This window comes from Neoarius graeffei, chromosome 5 (genome assembly GCF_027579695.1).
Source record: "Neoarius graeffei isolate fNeoGra1 chromosome 5, fNeoGra1.pri, whole genome shotgun sequence".
Lineage (NCBI taxonomy): Eukaryota > Metazoa > Chordata > Actinopteri > Siluriformes > Ariidae > Neoarius > Neoarius graeffei.
The window spans coordinates 49246646-49266899 of record NC_083573.1 but is presented as its reverse complement, the minus strand read 5'-3'; positions in this window follow the sequence as shown (position 1 = coordinate 49266899).

Here is a 20254-nt window from a genome sequence, read left to right as displayed (position 1 = left end):
TTTTTTAATGTCGGGTCATCTACAACTTATACAATAAGGAAAAATAATACATAATTAGAAGCACGGTTAGGTTTAATCTTTTTGGTCAGAGTAGTATGAACAAAAAGTGTATATGATGTTGCAATCTGTACACTTATGCCGCTTTTCCACTACCAACGCGGCTGAGTCGGGCTGAGCCGTGCCGTGCTGAGTCGAGCTGAGCGGGGCTGTTGGAGTTGCATTTCGACTACAACCGCGCTGAACCGTGCTGGCTGGAAGTGGGTGGACACATTGGGTGGAGTTAGCGAAAGTGGGTGGACGTCAGGTGATGTCGTTAAGCAGCGCAAACAGTGACATCAGTGAGCTTTTAAGCGGTAGTCCCACAACCCAGATAGTAAACAATAAACATGGAGGACATGGAGTCGTTAGTGTTGCTGGTCTTGGTGCTGTGGCTTGTTGTCACCGACAACGCGGACAGATACTGGCAAGAGCGTATAGATGAGGCGAGGCGCATAAGGCTTCAGAAATTCTCGTAATTCGTAATTCTTCTCCTTCCGGGTTTGCGGTGTTTACAGATCCCAGCACGCTCGCGGGGCGTGTGTGGGCATGTGAGGACACTCCTCCTCACCAATCAGTGCACAGGGGAGTGTCTGCTCACGCCCCCAACCTCACTCGGCACGGTTTGGCTCGCTTCAGCCCCACTCCAAAACCGTGCGAGTTTTAGGGGCTAAGCAGGGCTGAAGCGAGCTGAATCGTGCTGGTTTTTGGTAGTCGAAACGCGAGCCGTGTCGGGCTGAAGTGAGCTGAAGCGAGCTGAAGTGAGCTGAAAAAGGGTAGTGGAAAAGGGCCATTACAGTCTTGCACAGTCATTGCTACTGTCATCAATAATAATACAAGCACCTGTGTATATTTGTTGCATATAGAGGCCACACAATAAAAGAGGCAATGAGATATTAATTCTATGCAGTTTTCTTGCCCTCTGTTTGCCTTCCTGCCTGGCCTGTCAAATAGAAGAGCCAGGCTCTGTGGGGTGGAGACGGATCTGTTGGTTGTAAGGTATGGGCCTGGCTGTGTGAGTGTCCTTGGAGCTGTAATGAAGTCTGGAATCTGAAATCAGTCACTCCAAGACAGTGGAGAGAAGCTCAGAGCTTTATCTTGCAAGTGTGCCACTTTTACTCAGAATCATTACAGAGCGAAAGCTAGTCTATCTCAGTTGCAATCCAGGCAGACTGATAGACAGTTCACTGGTAGCATCCCGTGTCAGCACTTTCTGTAGTTGAGCCAAGGACTCAGCTCCTGATCGTCCTGTTTCTGCTCTCTCTTTCTCTCCTTTGCCATAAAAGTGATATCAGGCTCCGCCAATTTAATTAATGTTCTCTAAATTATGCTTGGAAAACTACAGAGATATTGATGTGACATGTTGGTTTAAGGAATGGTCATTAATTAAATTGTTGAGGCTCCAGTTTTTACATCTTGTCCATACTGTTCACAAATGTTCAAGTTCCCATTAAATACCACATAAAGAAAGGCTATGCGTTAAATCAAGTATAAAGTTCTCACAACATTTAGTTGTGACAAAATTTGTGTCCATGACGTTGTATGTCATCGTCACCATACTCAACTTGTGTCCACAAAATGAGTTTCTTGTTGAACACAATGTCTAATAACAACATTTTTAACATGCCATAAACACACCAATCATAGACAATCTGTGGTGGAGAACTCCAACTGTGAATTCAATTGAGGCTACTTTAAGGGAATGATTTAACCATTTCCTAATACTACTCTTTCCAGGGTTAAAATAAAATGAAATATCACTGATCTCAAATACCTGTGATAGTGGACAAAAGTCAGAAGGAATGGTCATCTCTGTCTCTCACTCTACTGAAACTTGGTCCTAAGTGGCTAGCTTGTCATTGTTGCTTAAAAATTATTTGAGACTTTGAGATGCTTAAGTTATAAAGCACATGTTTTCAGATGTATTCATTTGTGGTCAGGTCTAGAAATCAGCAACTATGTTGCCTTGTGATCTCAGAAGCCCTCTAGCTCTGTGTGGGTTCATGTAAACACTTAAGCACACAATGTGTGGGATGCGTATTTGAACTTCACCGAAGGCTGATAATTCTGTTGTCATACTTTGTATTTGGAGGGCTGTTCGTGACTGGCATCACTGCAGGCTGAGAAAACATGTTTGTACATAGTTGTAGTTTGTCTCATGAATAGCAATGATAATTGTGTTTAGCAAAGTACAACACCCTGCAGTGCAGTTCATTTAAGTGTTAGCACTTGTGAGACTGGGCTACGCTGATAAATCAAAACTCCTGCTAGCTCAGGGTATGATCTCCCAGTGAACTATCCTAGCTAGAGCCATCACTTGTGCTGACACAACTGAAGATTTTAGAACTCTGTGCCATGATCAACTAAGGATTCTAGAATTGTTGACTATGATAAGCTGAGGATTCTAGAATTCTCTGCCATTATCAGCTAGAATTCTCCATCAAGATCAGCTGAGGATTCTAGGATTCACCATCCTGATCAGCTGAGGATTCTAGAATTGTCTACCATGATCAGCTGAGGATTCTAGACTTCTCTGCCATTATCAGCTAGAATTCTCCACCATGATTAGCTAAGGATTCTCGAACACTCCACCATGATCAGCTGAGGATTCTAGAATTCTCCACCATGATCAGCATAGGATTCTAGAATTCTCTGCCATTATCAGCTAGAATTCTCCACCATGATCAAGATAGGATTCTAGAATTCCCCACCATAATCAGCTCATGATTCTAGAATCCCCCACCATGATCAGCTGAGGATTCTAGAATTCCTCACCACGATCAGCTGAGGATTCTAGAATTCCTCACCACGATCAGCTGAGGATTCTAGAATTCCTCACCACGATCAGCTGAGGATTCTAGAATTCTCTGCCATGATCAGCTGAGGATTCTAGAATTCTCCGCCATCATCAGCTAGAATTCTCCACCATGATTAACTGAGGATTCTCGAACACTCCACCATGATCAGCTGAGGATTCTAGAATTCTCCACCATGATCAGCATAGGATTCTAGAATTCTCTGCCATTATCAGCTAGAATTCTCCACCATGATCAAGATAGGATTCTGGAATTCCCCACCTAATCAGCTCATGATTCTAGAATCCCCCACCATGATCAGCTGAGGATTCTAGAATTCCTCACCACGATCAGCTTAGGATTCTAGAATTCTCTGCCATGATCAGCCGAGGATTCTAGAATTCCCCACCACGATCAGCCGAGGATTCCAGAATTCTCTGCCATCATCAGCTAGAATTCTCCACCATGATTAACTGAGGATTATTGAATACTCCACCATGATCAGCTGAGGATTCTAGAATTCTCCACCATGATCAGCATAGGATTCTAGAATTCTCTGTCATTATTAGCTAGAATTCCCCACCATTATCAGCATAAGATTCTAGAATTCGCCATCATGATCAGCATAGGATTCTAGAATTGTCTACCATGATCAGCTGAGGATTCTAGAATTCCCCACCATGATCAGCTGAGGATTCTCGAATGGTCTACCATGATCAGCTGAGGTTTCTAGAATTCTCCACCATGATCAGCTGAGGATTCTAGAATTCTCTGCCATTATCAGCTAGAATTCTCCTCTATGATCAGCATAGGATTCTAGAATTCTCCACCATGATCCGCTGAGGATTCTAGATTTCTCTGCCATAATCAGCTCGAATCCTCTGGAATAATCAGCTTAGGATTCGTGAATTACCTGCCATATTAGTTCAAATTGAAATCCTTTGCCTGGCAACAAGTCTCTGTACATGAAAATTCAGTGACTATGAATGACTGTCTTAATCATAGAATAACATTTAAATAATTTTAGAATACATTTTTAACATGAGCAAATATTTAAACGAAAGTATATCTGACTTTCAAAAACTATCCCTTGTGTAGTGTTTTTCTCATTCATGTATTCATCATGTAAACATTTACAGCACCTGGCAGATGCCTTTATCAAGCATTTTTTTTTTTAGAAAACATATCCTCACACCTGCACAAAAGGCCATGTAAGAATACCATTGTGCTAATACCCTGTGAAACATAAGTCACACTCTAATATCCCTCAATCATTACTTTAGAGTCAAAGTGTAGAGTTTTATTAAATATTTCCTTCTTATCACATCTTTATAATTTAGTTACTATTGATGTGTTATCTTGCTAAAGACGTACTTGACTGCTAATGCCCAGCACGAGAATAATTAAGTTGTTATTGATTGAACAACTTCTGTGGCAACAAATGAAGGAGATTTTAGCCAAGAGCAAAGACAGTGTGCACTGTGGGTGACAAGAATTTTTATCTGTTTTGGCACAGGCATAAGCCCTTTGGCTTTGTTCAAAGATTGCTGGCTGTAAGTTTGAATATTTTACAGGAAGTTTGAAACACATGACTCTGTGGCTTGGAGTACACGGACAGGCACATGTTTTCATGTCATTCTGACTTCATAAATATCCAGAGTTGTATCATACATAGGCATGTGAGTTGATACATGATACTGGTGTGGATGTGTGTTGGAGTACAATATGTATTATGAAAGATTTCTCTCATGACGCATGAAGGGAGCTTTAGTATGTAGAGAATATCTTTGAATATCTTTGTATTTTGTGGCATTACAATTTCTCTTCAGTGGAACTAAGAGCATGGCACGGTGGTGCAGTAGTTAGCACTGTTGCCGCATACCAAGAAGGTTCTGATTGACAAGTGGGGCCTTTCTGTGTGGAGTTTGCATGTTCTCCCCGTGCCTGCGTGTATTTCCTCTGGGTGATCTGGTTTTCTCCCACAGTCCAAAGACATGCTGTACGGATTAGGTCAGCTGGCCACTTTGACTTGCCCGTAGGTGTGAATGTGAGTGTGAATGGTTGTTCATCTCTGTGTTAGCACTGTGATAGGTTAGAGACCCGCCTCTCTTCCGAAGTCAGCTGGGATTGGTTCCAGCTTCCCCTGTGACCCTGACAGATCAGCGGAATAGATAATAGATGGATGGATTCATGAATGGAGCTAAGAGGCCCAAACCTGTTCCAGCATGACAGTGCCCCTGTGCACAAAGCAAGTTCAGTGAAGACATGGGTTGGAGTAGAAGCACTTGAGTGGCCCTGACCTCAACCCCACTTAACACCTTTGGGACCATAATGCTGACTGTGCACTAGGTCTCCTCACCCAACGCTAGTGATGTTGGTGACCTCACTAATGTTCTTGTGGCTGAATAAGCAAACCCTCACAGCAATGCTCTGAAATGTAGTGGAAAGCCTTCAGAGAAGATTGGAGGATATTATAAATCTTAAATGGGATGTTAAAAAAGCAGATTAGTCAGGTGTGACAGCCACATAGTGTAAATACATCTTGAACCAAATGATCATATTCATTCATTTTCAGTAACAGATTTATTCTGGGGCGGCACGGTGGTGTAGTGATTAGTGCTGTCGCCTCACAGCAAGAAGGTCCGGGTTCGAGCCCCGTGGCCGGCGAGGATTTCTGTGTGGAGTTTGCATGTTCTCCCCGTGTCCGCGTGGGTTTCCTCCGGGTGCTCCGGTTTCCCCCACAGTCCAAAGACATGCAGGTTAGGTTAACTGGTGACTCTAAATTGACCGTAGGTGTGAAATGTGAGTGTGAATGGTTGTCTGTGTCTATGTGTCAGCCCTGTGATGACCTGGCGACTTGTCCAGGGTGTACCCCGCCTTTCGCCCGTAGTCAGCTGGGATAGGCTCCAGCTTGCCTGCGACCCTGTAGAACAGGATAAAGCGGCTAGAGATAATGAGATGAGAACTTTAAATGCAATTTGCTCATCTATTCAACAATATTTGTCAAAGCTCAGAGTTGCAAGTCAAGATTACTTCTTTGATGAGTTGGTAGAATAATATGGTGTTACGAAAACAAAAGCAAAAATCATCCATTCATTTATTCATCTTTAGTAAGCACTTTATCCTTTTCAGGGTCATGGTGGATCTGGAGCCTACCCCAGTAATACTGTGTGCAAGGCAAGTACAACATTCCATCACACTAATCATCAGTAATTAGCAATATGTTGTGTGTGTGTGTTTTTTCTTATTACCTTGTAACACTTAAAGCATACAATTCTTGCACATCTCATACAAATAGGCATACATGTTTCTATTCTTGTTCTTTGGAAGAAGATAATCTATAATGCATATGTCCTAGCTATAACTACATATTGTCTTACAAAGGCAGCCAAAAATGCTCTGTTCAGCGGAAAAGCCCATGCATGCTGATGGTGATGCTGCAGAAACTGCAGGGAGGCACACACACACACACACACACACACACACACACACACACACACACACATGCACACAATCTGTAGGCGTGGGATGAAGATATAAGCCTACATCTCTCAGGCTATTGTAGAACAACACAGCTGAGCACAACTGAAAAAGACAGAATTGTTCAAATCTAACATTACTTAGACCCCCTACCAATTAGCAGATACAGAGAAAGCAGAAGTAGAGAGTAATAGTGGGTGGTATGACAATATACAAAATTTGGTGTTTCTAGGTCACTGTTTTATCACATTAAGCCGTGTTAAGCTCTTTCCTTAAAATGGGTTTCTATAGAGCCGAAAACACTTAATGTGAAAATGATTTTTTTTTCTATACTGTTTTGAACTTAGGGCAGTAAATCGTGCTTCTGATAAGGTGATGTGTAATTGATTTGGTGTCATTTGGTTGTTGTTTTGGTAGTATGGGTAAGTATTTTTCACTTCCATGTTAAGCATGTGTGGATAAGATGTTTATTTCTATATGTTTTGTCCATCTAACTTTGAGGGTCTTATAATGGCGATCTCTTTATTGTTTGTTTCAGTTTAAAAAAATTCACAATAAATATTCTGGCGGCATGGTGGTACAGCAAGTAGCACTGCCATCTCATAGCTCCCAGGTTTGATCCTGAGCTGGTGGAGTTTCCGATGTTCTTCCTGTGTTCCTGTGGGTTTCTTCCAGTTTCTTCAGTTTTCGACCAATGTCCAAAAACATGTGGATAGGCTACACAGTAAGTGTGAATAAATAAATGCATGGTGCCCTGCAGTGGTCTGGCATTCAATCCAGGGTGAATTCTCCTACTTTATGCATATGGCTCCGAGGTTCATGAAAACCCTGATCAGGATAAAGCTGTTACTGAAGATGAATGGATGAATAAATATTTTGCATGCAAATTTGAAGACATATATTATACTGTGCAATATACAGGTACTGTGAAAATTTTAAACTACACTATATGGCCAAAAGTCTGTGGACACCTGACCATTAAAAATCCATATGTGCTTTTTGACCATCCCATTCCAGATTTAGTCCCTTTAGTCTTCTGAGAAGGCTTTCCACTAGATTTTGGAGTGTGGCTGTGGGGATTTGCCCATTCAGCCACAAGGGCTTTAGTGAGGTCAGGAACTGATATTGGGTATGGAGGCCTGGGGTGCATTTGGCCTTCCAGTTCATCCTAAAGGTGTTCAGTGGGGTTGAGATCAAGGCTCTGTATAGACCCCTTCGCAGTAAACGTCATTCATACATAAGCGGAAATTGCGCTCGCAGCCTGGACCCAAAAAAGACTCAGAAATGCCTAGTTGTTGTGTTGTCGGGTGTCAGAATCGTAGCAGTGATGGGGTTAAAATGTACAGAATTCCAGCAGGATCTCACCCATTCCAAAAAAATCACCGACGTCTACAGTATGACTACAAGCCATCAAACGTGTAGACTGGGATGAAGGCACCATCAAAAATGCGCGGGTTTGCAGCGCCCACTTCATCACAGGCAAGATCAGGCTATTATTAAATCTTTCTTTTTTATTCTTTTTAGTCTTCGTTTATTGATGTAGCAAAATACTTTGGTAACGTTTGTCTGATTAGCTGGGTCATAGTTACACAATGTAATGAATATTGTTAGCATGTTAACTTAGCCTTGCATGCAATTTTGTTTGTAGGAGAGGTCTCGCTTGACTCAAGCAGTCCAGATTTTGTGCCATCATTATTTGTGTATGCCGAAAATCACAATTTTAAAGCAAGGATGGAAAGGTGAAATTGTGTGCCCTCACTCTAAATGCCAACTTACGTTGACTGCTCTAACCTAGCTCCCGCCCCGTTCAGTTTCATTTCTGGTCTCTGCCTCTTGCTTTTTACGCAGCTCTGATTTCTCTTAGCTTCACTCTTTACACTATCATTCCTTTCATGCCATTACTTCCTGCAAATTGCTGTTTAGTGTTGGTATTTGCTGTTGTAGCTAAAGCCACATTGCCATCACATCACTGGCATAATTTGATTAAAACAAAATGAATATGAATTTCCCATTGTTAATCAAGTTGTACATGCCCGCACATAACAATCATATGCGTCTAAAGACTTGTAGGCACGAAGTTTTTCGTGGGTGTACACTGAAGTCTTGTCAATAAGGTACGAGTATATATCTGGCCATTGTATACCAGGGAACTTGCTAACATCGTCCGTCCACTCTTTAATTAAATGCGGATCCGGTAGGCGATGTCCACTTGTTAGAGTTAACTTATTTATGTAGCATTCTCGATCTTGTAACGACAATTGTTTGGCATAATCTGACAGCTCATAATGCCGGTCTATGGGCAGCACCATTGTTTCTGGGTCCAGGCTGCGCGCGCATCCTGGCAACGGTTGGCTTGTTTACAAACATGCGAAGGGGTCTATAGCCACTAGAATTCTTCCATTCCATCTTTGGCAAATCATGTCTTAATGGAGCTTACTTTGTGCACCAGGGTATTGTCATGCTGAATCATGTTTGGGCCTCTTAGTTCCGGTGAAGGGAAATCTTAATGCTATAACATACAGAGACAGCTTGTGTGCTTCCATATATAAGAACCACATATGTGTGTGATGGTCAGGTGTCCGCATACACTTGTGGACACCTATAGTGTATGTCTTGACATATTTTGCAAGTGATAAATAAACTCATCTTGACTTGTTCGCTTACATTTTGTCAACGGAAAGGGATTTGGTTTCGATTATATCCTGCCTTACCTGGATAAACAGTCAAATTTGTTCATATTTCATGCCACAGTGACCTTTCAGTGTTCTGCAGCAGGTGGCGGTGTTGAGAGGCACCACATCCCACAGCTTCCCTCTTCTGCATGCCAAAGCCCATAAAGCCAATGCAATGAAACAATGCCTTATCCTCACTGTTTCATCCCACTCCTTTATACCTAAAGATGAGCTATAAGCATCCCGATTTAATCCAGACATGTTGTTTCTAGTGTTGTGAAAAAAAAATGTTTACAAGGAAAACTGCATTGAGGGAGAGATCAGAAAGGAGAAGGAAAGAGAGAGAGAGAGCATCGCTATGAGTAATCAATATTTTTCTCATCCTATGTGGCTGTGGTTGCTACCATACATCTCCCTCCTGAACATCCCCTGGTTCCCCCCACCACTACCACCCACACATGTGCACACACACAATCTTGAATATGGCCACACCATTGTACCACCCCTGTTTGGGGAGACTGAGACTGGGGACTATAGAACCTCCTGTAATAAATAAGACATGTCTCCTGGATATTACGTGCATGCCTAATTATGAATAAATTATGCACACACAGAGAGAGAGAGAGAGAGAGAGAGAGACCTGCATATTGTATATGGCCTTCTGTGCTTTTTTATGGTGGATTTATTGTGTGTGTGTGTGTGTGCGTGTGTGTGTGTGTGTGTGTGTGTGAGAGAGAGAGATAAAATGAGCGTGAACAAGGCCCCCGCACCCTCCTCCCACTTTCTTTGTTCAGCTACACTCGGCTATATTGTACACATTAATTCCACATAGAGGCTGGTCATATTTCTCATTAACTGGGTAAATGCGTTTAAGAGCAACACTGACCAAACAAACAAACCAGCAAATAATAAAGTTTCTTTGCTGCAGGAAAATGACTGCTTAAACTGTTGCTCCAACCTAAAGTATGATTTTATGTGATGCTTTTTGGAGCACCAAAACTGACTGTAAGCAGCGTATACTCTGCATATGAGACTTTTATTAAAGAAAAATACTCTGTAGTGCAGAAAAAAAAAAGAACTACAGAAACATTCATGGATATGATTACATTGCCCTCATAGTCATTAGCTTTCAAAACTAACACAATCAAACACCCAGGGAAAAGCTTTTATTGCTGCTCTTAGTACTCTTTTCAATATACTTGGTTAGAACAGTTCAGTCATTTCCGCAGTATGTTTAACAGGCTCACACAATTTATATCGAGTTATACAGTTTCACTGTGAAGTGTTAATTTACAATTCTCACAATTAGTTGATACAAGTCACTATATACTCACTCACCGGCCACTAAGAACTTGTTCTGGATTCTAAGATTCCTGTTCTTGGCTGGCAGGAATGAAATCCAATGTGTTCTTCTGCTGTTGCATGCTGAGATGCTTTTCTGCTCACCACGGTTGTAAAGAGTTGCTACGAGTTTCTATATCCTTCCTGGCAGCTCGAACCAATCAGGCCATTTTCCTCTGACCTCTCTTGTCAATAAGGTGTTTCCACCCACAGAACTGTCGCTCACTCAATGTTTTTTTTTTCCCCCCTTCACACCATTCTGTATAAACTCTAGAGACTGTTGTGTGTGAAAACCTCAGGAGATCAGCAGTTTCTGAAATACTCAAACCAGTCCATCTGGCACCAACACCCATGCCACAGTGAAAGTCACATTTTGAGATCACAATTTTTCCCATTCTGATGTTTGAAGTGAACATTAACTGAAGCTCTTGATTTGTATCTGCATGATTTGATGCACTGTGCTGCTGTCAAGGGATCGGCTGATTAGAGAACTGCATAAAACAGCAAGTGTATGAGTGTTCCTAATAAAGTGAGTATAAATGAGATAATACTTAAATAACCATGAATGATACATTTATTTCTAGATTTTGTTCATCTCATCTCATTATCTCAAGCCGCTTTATCCTTCTACAGGGTTGCAGGCAAGCTGGAGCCTGTCCCAGCTGACTATGGGTGAGAGGCGGGGTACACCCTGGACAAGTCGCCAGGTCATCACAGGGCTGACACATAGACACAGACAACCATTCACACTCACATTCACACCTACGGTCAATTTAGAGTCACCAGTTAACCTAACCTGCATGTCTTTGGACTGTGGGGGAAACCGGAGCACCCGGAGGAAACCCATGCGGACACGGGGAGAACATGCAAACTCCGCACAGAAAGGCCCTCGCCGGCCCCAGGGCTCGAACCCAGACCTTCTTGCTGTGAGGCGACAGCGCTAACCACTACACCACCGTGCCGCCCAGATTTTGTTCAGTATAATTTAATTATTTCCAATTTAATAAGGCAAAATAATCTTTCAGCTTCTTCTGTTCAATGGTAAGCACACGAGAGTGAAGTGGGCACACCATGCCGCAGAGCCAAGGGCAAACAAAACACGAGCTAGCATCATTAGGTGGTCACTCAATGTGAAGCATATTGACATTAACATCCATTAATAAAACTCAGGTTTCATTTCTCTGATACATTCAGATGCTGATTATCTAGAAGGGATTCACATTCTCGTTTTATTTTCAGATCACAGACCAAATGAAAGACAGTTTACCACTTTCATTTGGCCACTGATGCCAGCTAATTAATACACAATTATATTTTTTGCCATGCACGCTTGGCCATTATATTGTGCTGATTTTTTTATTATCAGTGTTGTTTCCAACTCCAGTCCTGAGAGCCACAATCTGGTGCATTTCATTCTGTTTTCACCTAACAATTTGAGCCAGGTGTATAGGGACAAAGAAAATTACATAGCAGAAGCTCTTCAGGGCTGGACCTGGACACCCTTTTTAGAACTTTTATACTGTGGACTCCAGTGGCAGCCAGTGGTTTTTAAAATAGGGAAAGCCCAGGTGTGTTTTATTGAAATATATATATATCTATGTGTGTTCGGTTTCATCTGTTGGTCTGGTCTCCTGTTTAATTCTCAGTCTCTTCTCATAATTAAAAACGCCAAATATCTCATCTCATTATCTCTAGCCACTTTATCCTGTCCTACAGGGTAGCAGGCAAGCTGGAGCCTATCCCAGCTGACTACGGGCGAAAGGCGGGGTACACCCTGGACAAGTCGTCAGGTCATCACAGGGCTGACACAGAGACACAGACAACCATTCACACTCACATTCACACCTACGGTCAATTTAGAGTCACCAGTTAACCTAACCTGCATGTCTTTGGACTGTGGGGGAAACCGGAGCACCCGGAGGAAACCCATGCGGACACGGGGAGAACATGCAAACTCCGCACAGAAAGGCCCTCGCCGGCCACGGGGCTCGAACCCGGACCTTCTTGCTGTAAGGCGACAGTGCTAACCACTACACCACCGTGCCGCCAACGGCAAATATCTCATCTCATCTCATTATCTCTAGCCGCTTTATCCTTCTACAGGGTCACAGGCAAGCTGGACCCAGCTGACTATGGGCGAAAGGCGGGGTATACCCTGGACAAGTCACCAGGTCATCACAGGGCTGACACATAGACACAGACAACCATTCACACTCACATTCACACCTACGGTCAATTTAGAGTCTCCAGTTAGCCTAACCTGCATGTCTTTGGACTGTGGGGGAAACCGGAGCACCCGGAGGAAACCCACGCGGACACGGGGAGAACATGCAAACTCCACACAGAAAGGCCCTCGCCGGCCACGGGGCTTGAACCCGGACCTTCTTGCTGTAAGGCGACAGCGCTAACCACTACACCACCGTGCCGCCAATGGCAAATATATTTTCTAAAATCACTTCAACAAAATTACACTAGCTAGCTCAATTTCACTGAAGAACGTAATGAGTAGAAACTAAAAATCTATTAATAAACAAAAGAAAATTAATCAGACATTTACATCAAACTAAACAAAACATCAACCAATTACAATAGTAAATTAACAAGCTACTGTATACTAGTCGTGAGTGCTGCAGCTCTGAGTACTCTGAGTCTGACTGGCTTTGATATGTTCATGTTCATTAGCGTTTCAGTGATTGACAGTTGGTTGTGAGGTTCAGCCTCTTTGAGAGATCTCCAAATTATCATATGCAGAAACTGTGTGTCTGGGCAGGACAAGCCAAGAGCACACTGTTCAGTAAACATTGAAATATTTTCTATGCAAAACCCATCTGTCCATTCTCTCATTGACCCCCAGTGAAGTCCTGCATACAAAAAAAAAAACCCATATGCTTTCCAAAGAGCTTTATTGCTGTCCAAAGACATATGGGAGCTTTATTCTTTGCTCCCATAAAAACAAAGTATACTTGGATCTGCCACAGGAGCTGATAGAAGCCATGCTTCACTGGAGTTCTACAGGCTGTGTCAGGGGCTTCAAAGGAGATCTTCATACACTGAAACAGTTTGTGTTAAATGAACAAACAGTGTGATACCGCAGCAAGATATCGAATACGTGATGAAGAATCTAGACACATTTCTACATTTAATATAGAAACATTTTAATGACATATTAAAGCAATTAGCTGGTGGACTCCTATGAAAGGGGGTATATAATATAGATACACTATAAGACATTTTATATTATAAATTATTGAGCTGTTACAAAGACTTACCATCATCAAAACTTCTATTTATTATTGTCATTACAGCGATATTAAATATCCAAACGTTAACCTGAACATTCAAGACAAATCTTTCCTTTGGATATGTTATGTTGGATTTCAGCTGAAACATTCTTTCACCACCAGTCTCTGTAATACACACACTCTTACCTAAACTCCGTAGCATTTTCACACACACACACAAAGTATTAATGTCTGATCTTTTTGGTAGATGAGCCATATGCTGATAAGAGTTCTGCTACAGTATTATAGGAGATTACAGTCTGTTGTGGGTCGTGTATTTTGCAGCAGGATGTAGAACAACCCCTACACGTTCCAGAAATTACAAGTACCATGTACAAAGCCATCAAGCTGAACTTTTTCTTGGAGTTAAGGGCACATGATGGTCAATCCTTTCCAAGAGGAGAGCCCGTTCTCGGGCAGGACATGGACTATTTAATGCATTACAGGTATGCAGATGATAACTATAAGAAGGCACATCAGTACTGCTACACGTTAACAGCAGGCTTTAATCAGCTTTTTCTGTGGGATCTTTTTTTTTTTTCTTGCACAAACCACTGCAGTTTAGAGAATACCGTCCTCCTGGACTATACATCCACCATTACACACACACACACACACACGCACAGGATGTATATAATATTGCTGCTGAGTCAGGTGGCGTCGTCTCTTATTGAGAGCGCCATCTGAGAAGACAGCAGGAAGACAGCAAAATTAAGATGTGGGAAATACTGTAAAATTAAAATGACTTTCAGTGCAGTAAATGAGCAGTCTTCTAATTATGATGAAACTGAAGAGTGAGAGAAATCGTCTGACTTTAAAACACCAATAACCACCGTATAATGAAATCACTTTTCAAGAATTAATGCCTCTTTGATACAATATGTTTGACATTTTGACTGACAAACTCTCATTCTCCGATTCGTCTTTTTATTTTCTGAAATCGGTGCCGCTCTGAGCTGCAATTATATTAACAAGACAATCAACCATCAGCATAATTCCTTATCCGAACGCCATGCGTTTCCATACACATGAATTAAAATGTAATCTCTTTATGCTAATAAAACATCCACGCATTGACAATTGCACGATGCAACAGTCTCTCAAGCTCACTTTTGCCTCCTGTGCAAGGCTGAAAGTGTGTGTATAGTGCTTGAGCTGTTTGTCTGCTGACAGTGAGCCCCCAGCATGCTGTGGGCCTGTTGGCATGAAGAGCGTGATCAAGCAGAGAGGAGTGCCAGCATCAGACTGTCTCTGTCTCTCTGCAAGTCTGACAGAAACAGAGAGAGAAGTTATACACACAGAAAGAGTGAAAGAAAGAGGTGTGCAAGAAGAGGCGCAGAGGGAAACAAATGTAAAAAGTAGAAACTTGTCTGTGTGTCAACCAGGCTCGTGTTAAAATGAAGACCCTTGTGTTAGGACACAAAGGAAACGAGACCCTACAGTTCAGAGTTGTCCTTGGAGGTCCCAAGCTTTCAGATAGTGTTCCTTTATAGCTGGGACATAATGAAATAAATATGAAAGCTTCCTGTTACTTTCCTTATTCAGTGTCAGATGCAGGTTCTGTGAGATTCTATAGTAATTCGATTTTCAGTGAGTTATTGTTGGGATGAGTATACACTCGTGTGCAGCAAGAACTTAAGATGCGGTTTGGAATAAAGCTCGCTGCATAAGAAAAAAAAAACCATGAACTGCAACCTGCTGTTTATCGCCTCTAGTGTTGCCAGTCTGTCTCAGTCATGTTTTTGACAGCATCTTTATTTTTTTTTTTCATTCAGTGAATTAAAATCTTATTTGCATTATTATTTCTTATTTACAAATATCGCTGTTATTCTGTATGACTATAATCTCATTAACTCTCCCTCAATCAGCTCTAAGCAATGGCTTTAGTCAAACAAATGCTGATTCATGTAACCTGAGAAGGCACTATGGTATGGACCTATTGATCGGTTCTTCCATCAAGGAAAAACTGGCATTACACACTCCCTTCTTGGACTGATCCGACTTAAAAATGCAATTGTTTTCCGAGGTTTAAAAAAAAAAGAAAAGCTATAAACAATGAGTCTTGTGAGCAGAGATTTATGCGCTTTAATCTGAAATGACTGTCAGATATATGAAATTAAACTAACGAACCTGGTTCTCCGCCAGGGAAATTCAACACGTTATTAAAAAACTTGTCTCGCAGGCTCTAAGCTCTTTACAAGACTTACTAATTCTGATTATTGGTCGAGAACTGCACCAGGTGCTGTCTGGTATCATGGCAAAATGTAGGCCGCTATATGAGGGAGGAAAGAAGTAAAGAAAATGTGAAGAGCGAGGAGACAAGCGATAACAGTTCACTTATTGTGTGCATAATAATGTACATAAAAGTACATGGCTTATGAAAAGGAATTTCCAGAAAGTGTACTTTTGTCCCTATATATAGAATTTAAAGATGTTCAGAAAAGAGCAGGTGAAGTTCAAGTTAAACTTTATAGCGCATGTACAATTAATAACTGTCAGTGAGGAAAGTGCAAGTGAACAGTGTTATTAGTGCTCATTACTGCTGAATTGGATTTATTTTTGATATGACAGTGCAGTGTGCGAGCATGCAGGGGAGTGCTATTCTCTGAGATCTTGCTGGACTTTAGACATTTGAGAGGCTGTCAGTGAACATATGCCACCAGGCTCTGTGCATTGCAGTAATTTGGAGCTGTCTTGTCTTCAGATGGCAAGATTACAAAGACTACAAAACGAAAAGTACACATTGTTTTTATGTGTACCACTAGCGGTGGACTTTCTGAAATGAAGAAAGAATTCATATAAGGAAGGATACTGGATGAAGTAGAGCCAGTTGGCACCTTAAAACCTGGTTTCGACAGAGCTGTCTTTTTGGAGTCTTTATCTTTTAATCAGCTTCTTAAACTTGGCTTGTGTGCCTACCCATGTGTACTCAAGCAGGTACAGAAGAGATTCTGCTGGCTTTTCTGGACCAAACTGTGCTTAGTCTTTTGCCTAGAGTAGAGTTACAGAGAGGAATCTTTCCTCATCTCAAGGCCTTGCTCAGCCACATTGTGTGACATGGATCTAAAACTTGGATATGACATCAAGTTTGATGTATGCAGACTGCATGATGAGAACACCTGCTGAATCATAGGGTATGATGCAAGTCAATATACAAGAATAAAATGTCATCAGCATGTCATCCATCTGCACTGCTATAGTGGTAAACAATGCAGCTAAGCAATAATAGAGCCCTGGCGCCAGTGTTGCGTTGATCAGTATGTCATTTTGTGCTGCATTCCTATTGGTTCATTAGTACAGTGGTGCTTGAAAGTTTGTGAAGCCTTTAGAATTTTCTATATTTCTGCATAAATATGACCTAAAACATCATCAGATTTTCACACAAGTCCTAAAAGTAGATAAAGAGAACCCAGTTAAACAAATGACACAGAAATATTATACTTGGTCATTTATTTATTGAGGGAAATGATCCGATATTACATATCTGTGAGTGGCAAAAGTATGTGAGCCTCTAGGATTAGCAGTTAATTTGAAGGTGAAATTAGAGTCGGGTGTTTTCAATCAATGGGATGACAATCAGGTGTGAGTGGGCACCCTGTTTTATTTAAAGAACAGGGATCTATCAAAGTCTGATCTTCACAACACATTTGTGGAAGTGTATCATGGCACGAACAAAGGAGATTTCTGAGGACCTCAGAAAAAGCGTTGTTGATGCTCATCAGGCTGGAAAAGGTTACAAAACCATCTCTAAAGAGTTTGGACTCCACCAATCCACAGTCAGACAGATTGTGTACAAATGGAGGAAATTCAAGACCATTGTTACCCTCCCCAGGAGTGGTCGACCAACAAAGATCACTCCAAGAGCAAGGCGTGTAATAGTCGGCGAAGTCAGAAAGGACCCCAGGGTAACTTCTAAGCAACTGAAGGCCTCTCTCACATTGGCTAATGTTAATGTTCATGAGTCCACCATCAGGAGAACACTGAACAACAATGGTGTGCATGGCAGGGTTGCAAGGAGAAAGCCACTGCTCTCCAAAAAGAACATTGCTGCTCATCTGCAGTTTGCTAAAGATCACGTGGACAAGCCAGAAGGCTATTGGAAAAATGTTTTGTGGATGGATGAGACCAAAATAGAACTTTTTGCTTTAAATGAGAAGCATTATGTTTGGACAAAGGAAAACACTGCATTCCAGCATAAGAACCTTATCCCATCTGTGAAACATGGCGGTGGTAGTCTCATCGTTTGGGCCTGTTTTGCTGCATCTGGGCCAGGACGGCTTGCCATCATTGATGGAACAATGAATTCTGAATTACACCAGCAAATTCTAAAGGAAACCATGAGGACATCTGTCCATGAACTGAATCTCAAGAAAAGGTGGGTCATGCAGCAAGACAACGACCCTAAGCACACAAGTTGTTCTACCAAAGAATGGTTAAAGAAGTATAAAGTTAATGTTTTGGAATGGCCAAGTCAAAGTCCTGACCTTAATCCAATGGAAATGTTGTGGAAGGACCTGAAGCGAGCAGTTCATGTGAGGAAACCCACCAACATCCCAGAGTTGAAGCTGTTCTGTACGGAGGAATGGGCTAAAATTCCTCCAAGCCGGTGTGCAGGACTGATCAACAGTTACCGGAAACGTTTAGTTGCAGTTATTGCTGCACAAGGGGGTCACACCAGATACTGAAAGCAAAGGTTCACATACTTTTGCCGCTCACAGATATGTAATATTGGATCATTTTCCTCAGAAAATAAATGACCAAGTATAATATTTTTGTCTCATTTGTTTAACTGGGATCTCTTTATCTACTTTTAGGACTTGCGTGAAAATCTGATGATGTTTTAGGTCATATTTATGCAGAAAATTCTAAAGGGTTCACAAACTTTCAAGCACCACTGTAGATGGAGGTTGTAGCAGGAGTCACATTGTGAGATGGTCATCCTAACATTCTGACACTGTCAGAATTTTGTCCTAGGCTATCTTTGGTCGCAAGACCATGACAACGGCCATCTTTTTGGAGCCACGGCCAAAGATATTGCCACATGTCTTTCACGTTGGCCATCTTTATTCTTGGGCAGCCCAAAATCACACAGTGCATACCCACCATTAGAGAAGACTTTTCTACTTAGGTTGTGTTGATATAGCAAATGATACTCATAAATCTTTTTTGTCATATGCAACATATTCAAAATAGTAGTATATCATCTACAAGAAAAAGAATAAATAAGGAATAAAATGTGCCATGGTATGCTGTTTAGGTAAATAATCAACAAGGTGATTATTTTGGTGGTGTGATGCACAGGCAGTACAAACATGAAGCTAATTATTTTGCCTATAAGAGCACACTGGGGGCGGCACGGTGGTGTAGTGGTTAGCGCTGTCGCCTCACAGCAAGAAGGTCCGAGTTCGAGCCCCGTGGCCGGCGAGGGCCTTTCTGTGTGGAGTTTGCATGTTCTCCCCGTGTCCGTGTGGGTTTCCTCTGGGTGCTCCGGTTTCCCCCAGAGTCCCAGGTTAGGCTAACTGGTGGCTCTAAATTGACCGTAGGTGTGAATGTGAGTGTGAATGGTTGCCTGTGTCTATGTGTCAGCCCTGTGATGACCTGGCGACTTGTCCAGGGTGTACCCCGCCTTTCGCCCGTAGTCAGCTGGGATAGGCTCCAGCTTGCCTGCGACCCTGTAGAACAGGATAAAGCGGCTAGAGATAATGAGATAAGAGCACACTGTGAAGTGCTTTATTCATCTTATAGCACAGCAACATGCCAATACTAGCTTTTTTTAAAAACTAATTCAAGAACATCCTGTCACATCTTGTCATTACCATAAAGAGTAGACTTTCTTGCGGCAGGAAACTTAAGGGAACAACTTTACCTCCGACAGGTCCGAACTGGACTCCTTTCAAAAATAGCCGGTAAAGGTCTCCTCACAGTAAACCGCATCATATCAATAATTACATCTGTTTTTAATCTACTTATGTGGAAAGTTCACTGTACAAGTCACTGTGTAAGTTGTTACTTTAGAAATGATAATGCATTAGAATGAGCACACTGATATAAACTTTGCAGCTGGAATTATTGTCCGAGCTGCTGTTATAGAACATTTATCAGCACCTCCTGACCAGAATTGAGAATTCAGCAGCACCTACACTTTTCTGCATCCTATAGAATGCCTCATTATAAGCATATGGCAATACAACGTATCCCTACTCCTGATGCTGTTTGTTGTTTCTTTTATATGAGGACTTTCAGTGAGGACATTCATTCTTGAACAGTCCCAAACAGAACAGTGACCAAACAGTACCATCAAAACATCAAAAATAGCACCAATGTCAAGGCTTTTGTCTTTGCTGCTACTTTGTAGGGCTGTGCAGTCAAAACAGTTGCATCTGGAGTTCACCTCTGTCTCAAAGTGAGCAGGGCCAGACAGCCGGGCCAAAACCCTGCTGCTCAGCAAAGGGCATCGTCTAACAACCACACACTCAGATCTGTCAGCTCCAACTCAGCAAGAGAAAGATTGGGAATAGACTGTGGAGAGTCAGAGAGATGGAGAGATTAATTAGAGTTAAGATGAGAAAAATGAGCAAGTGTGGAAAAGATTGAGAGATGGTATCTAGGATTTGAACTCATTTGACCATGATAATAAAGATAACTTAGG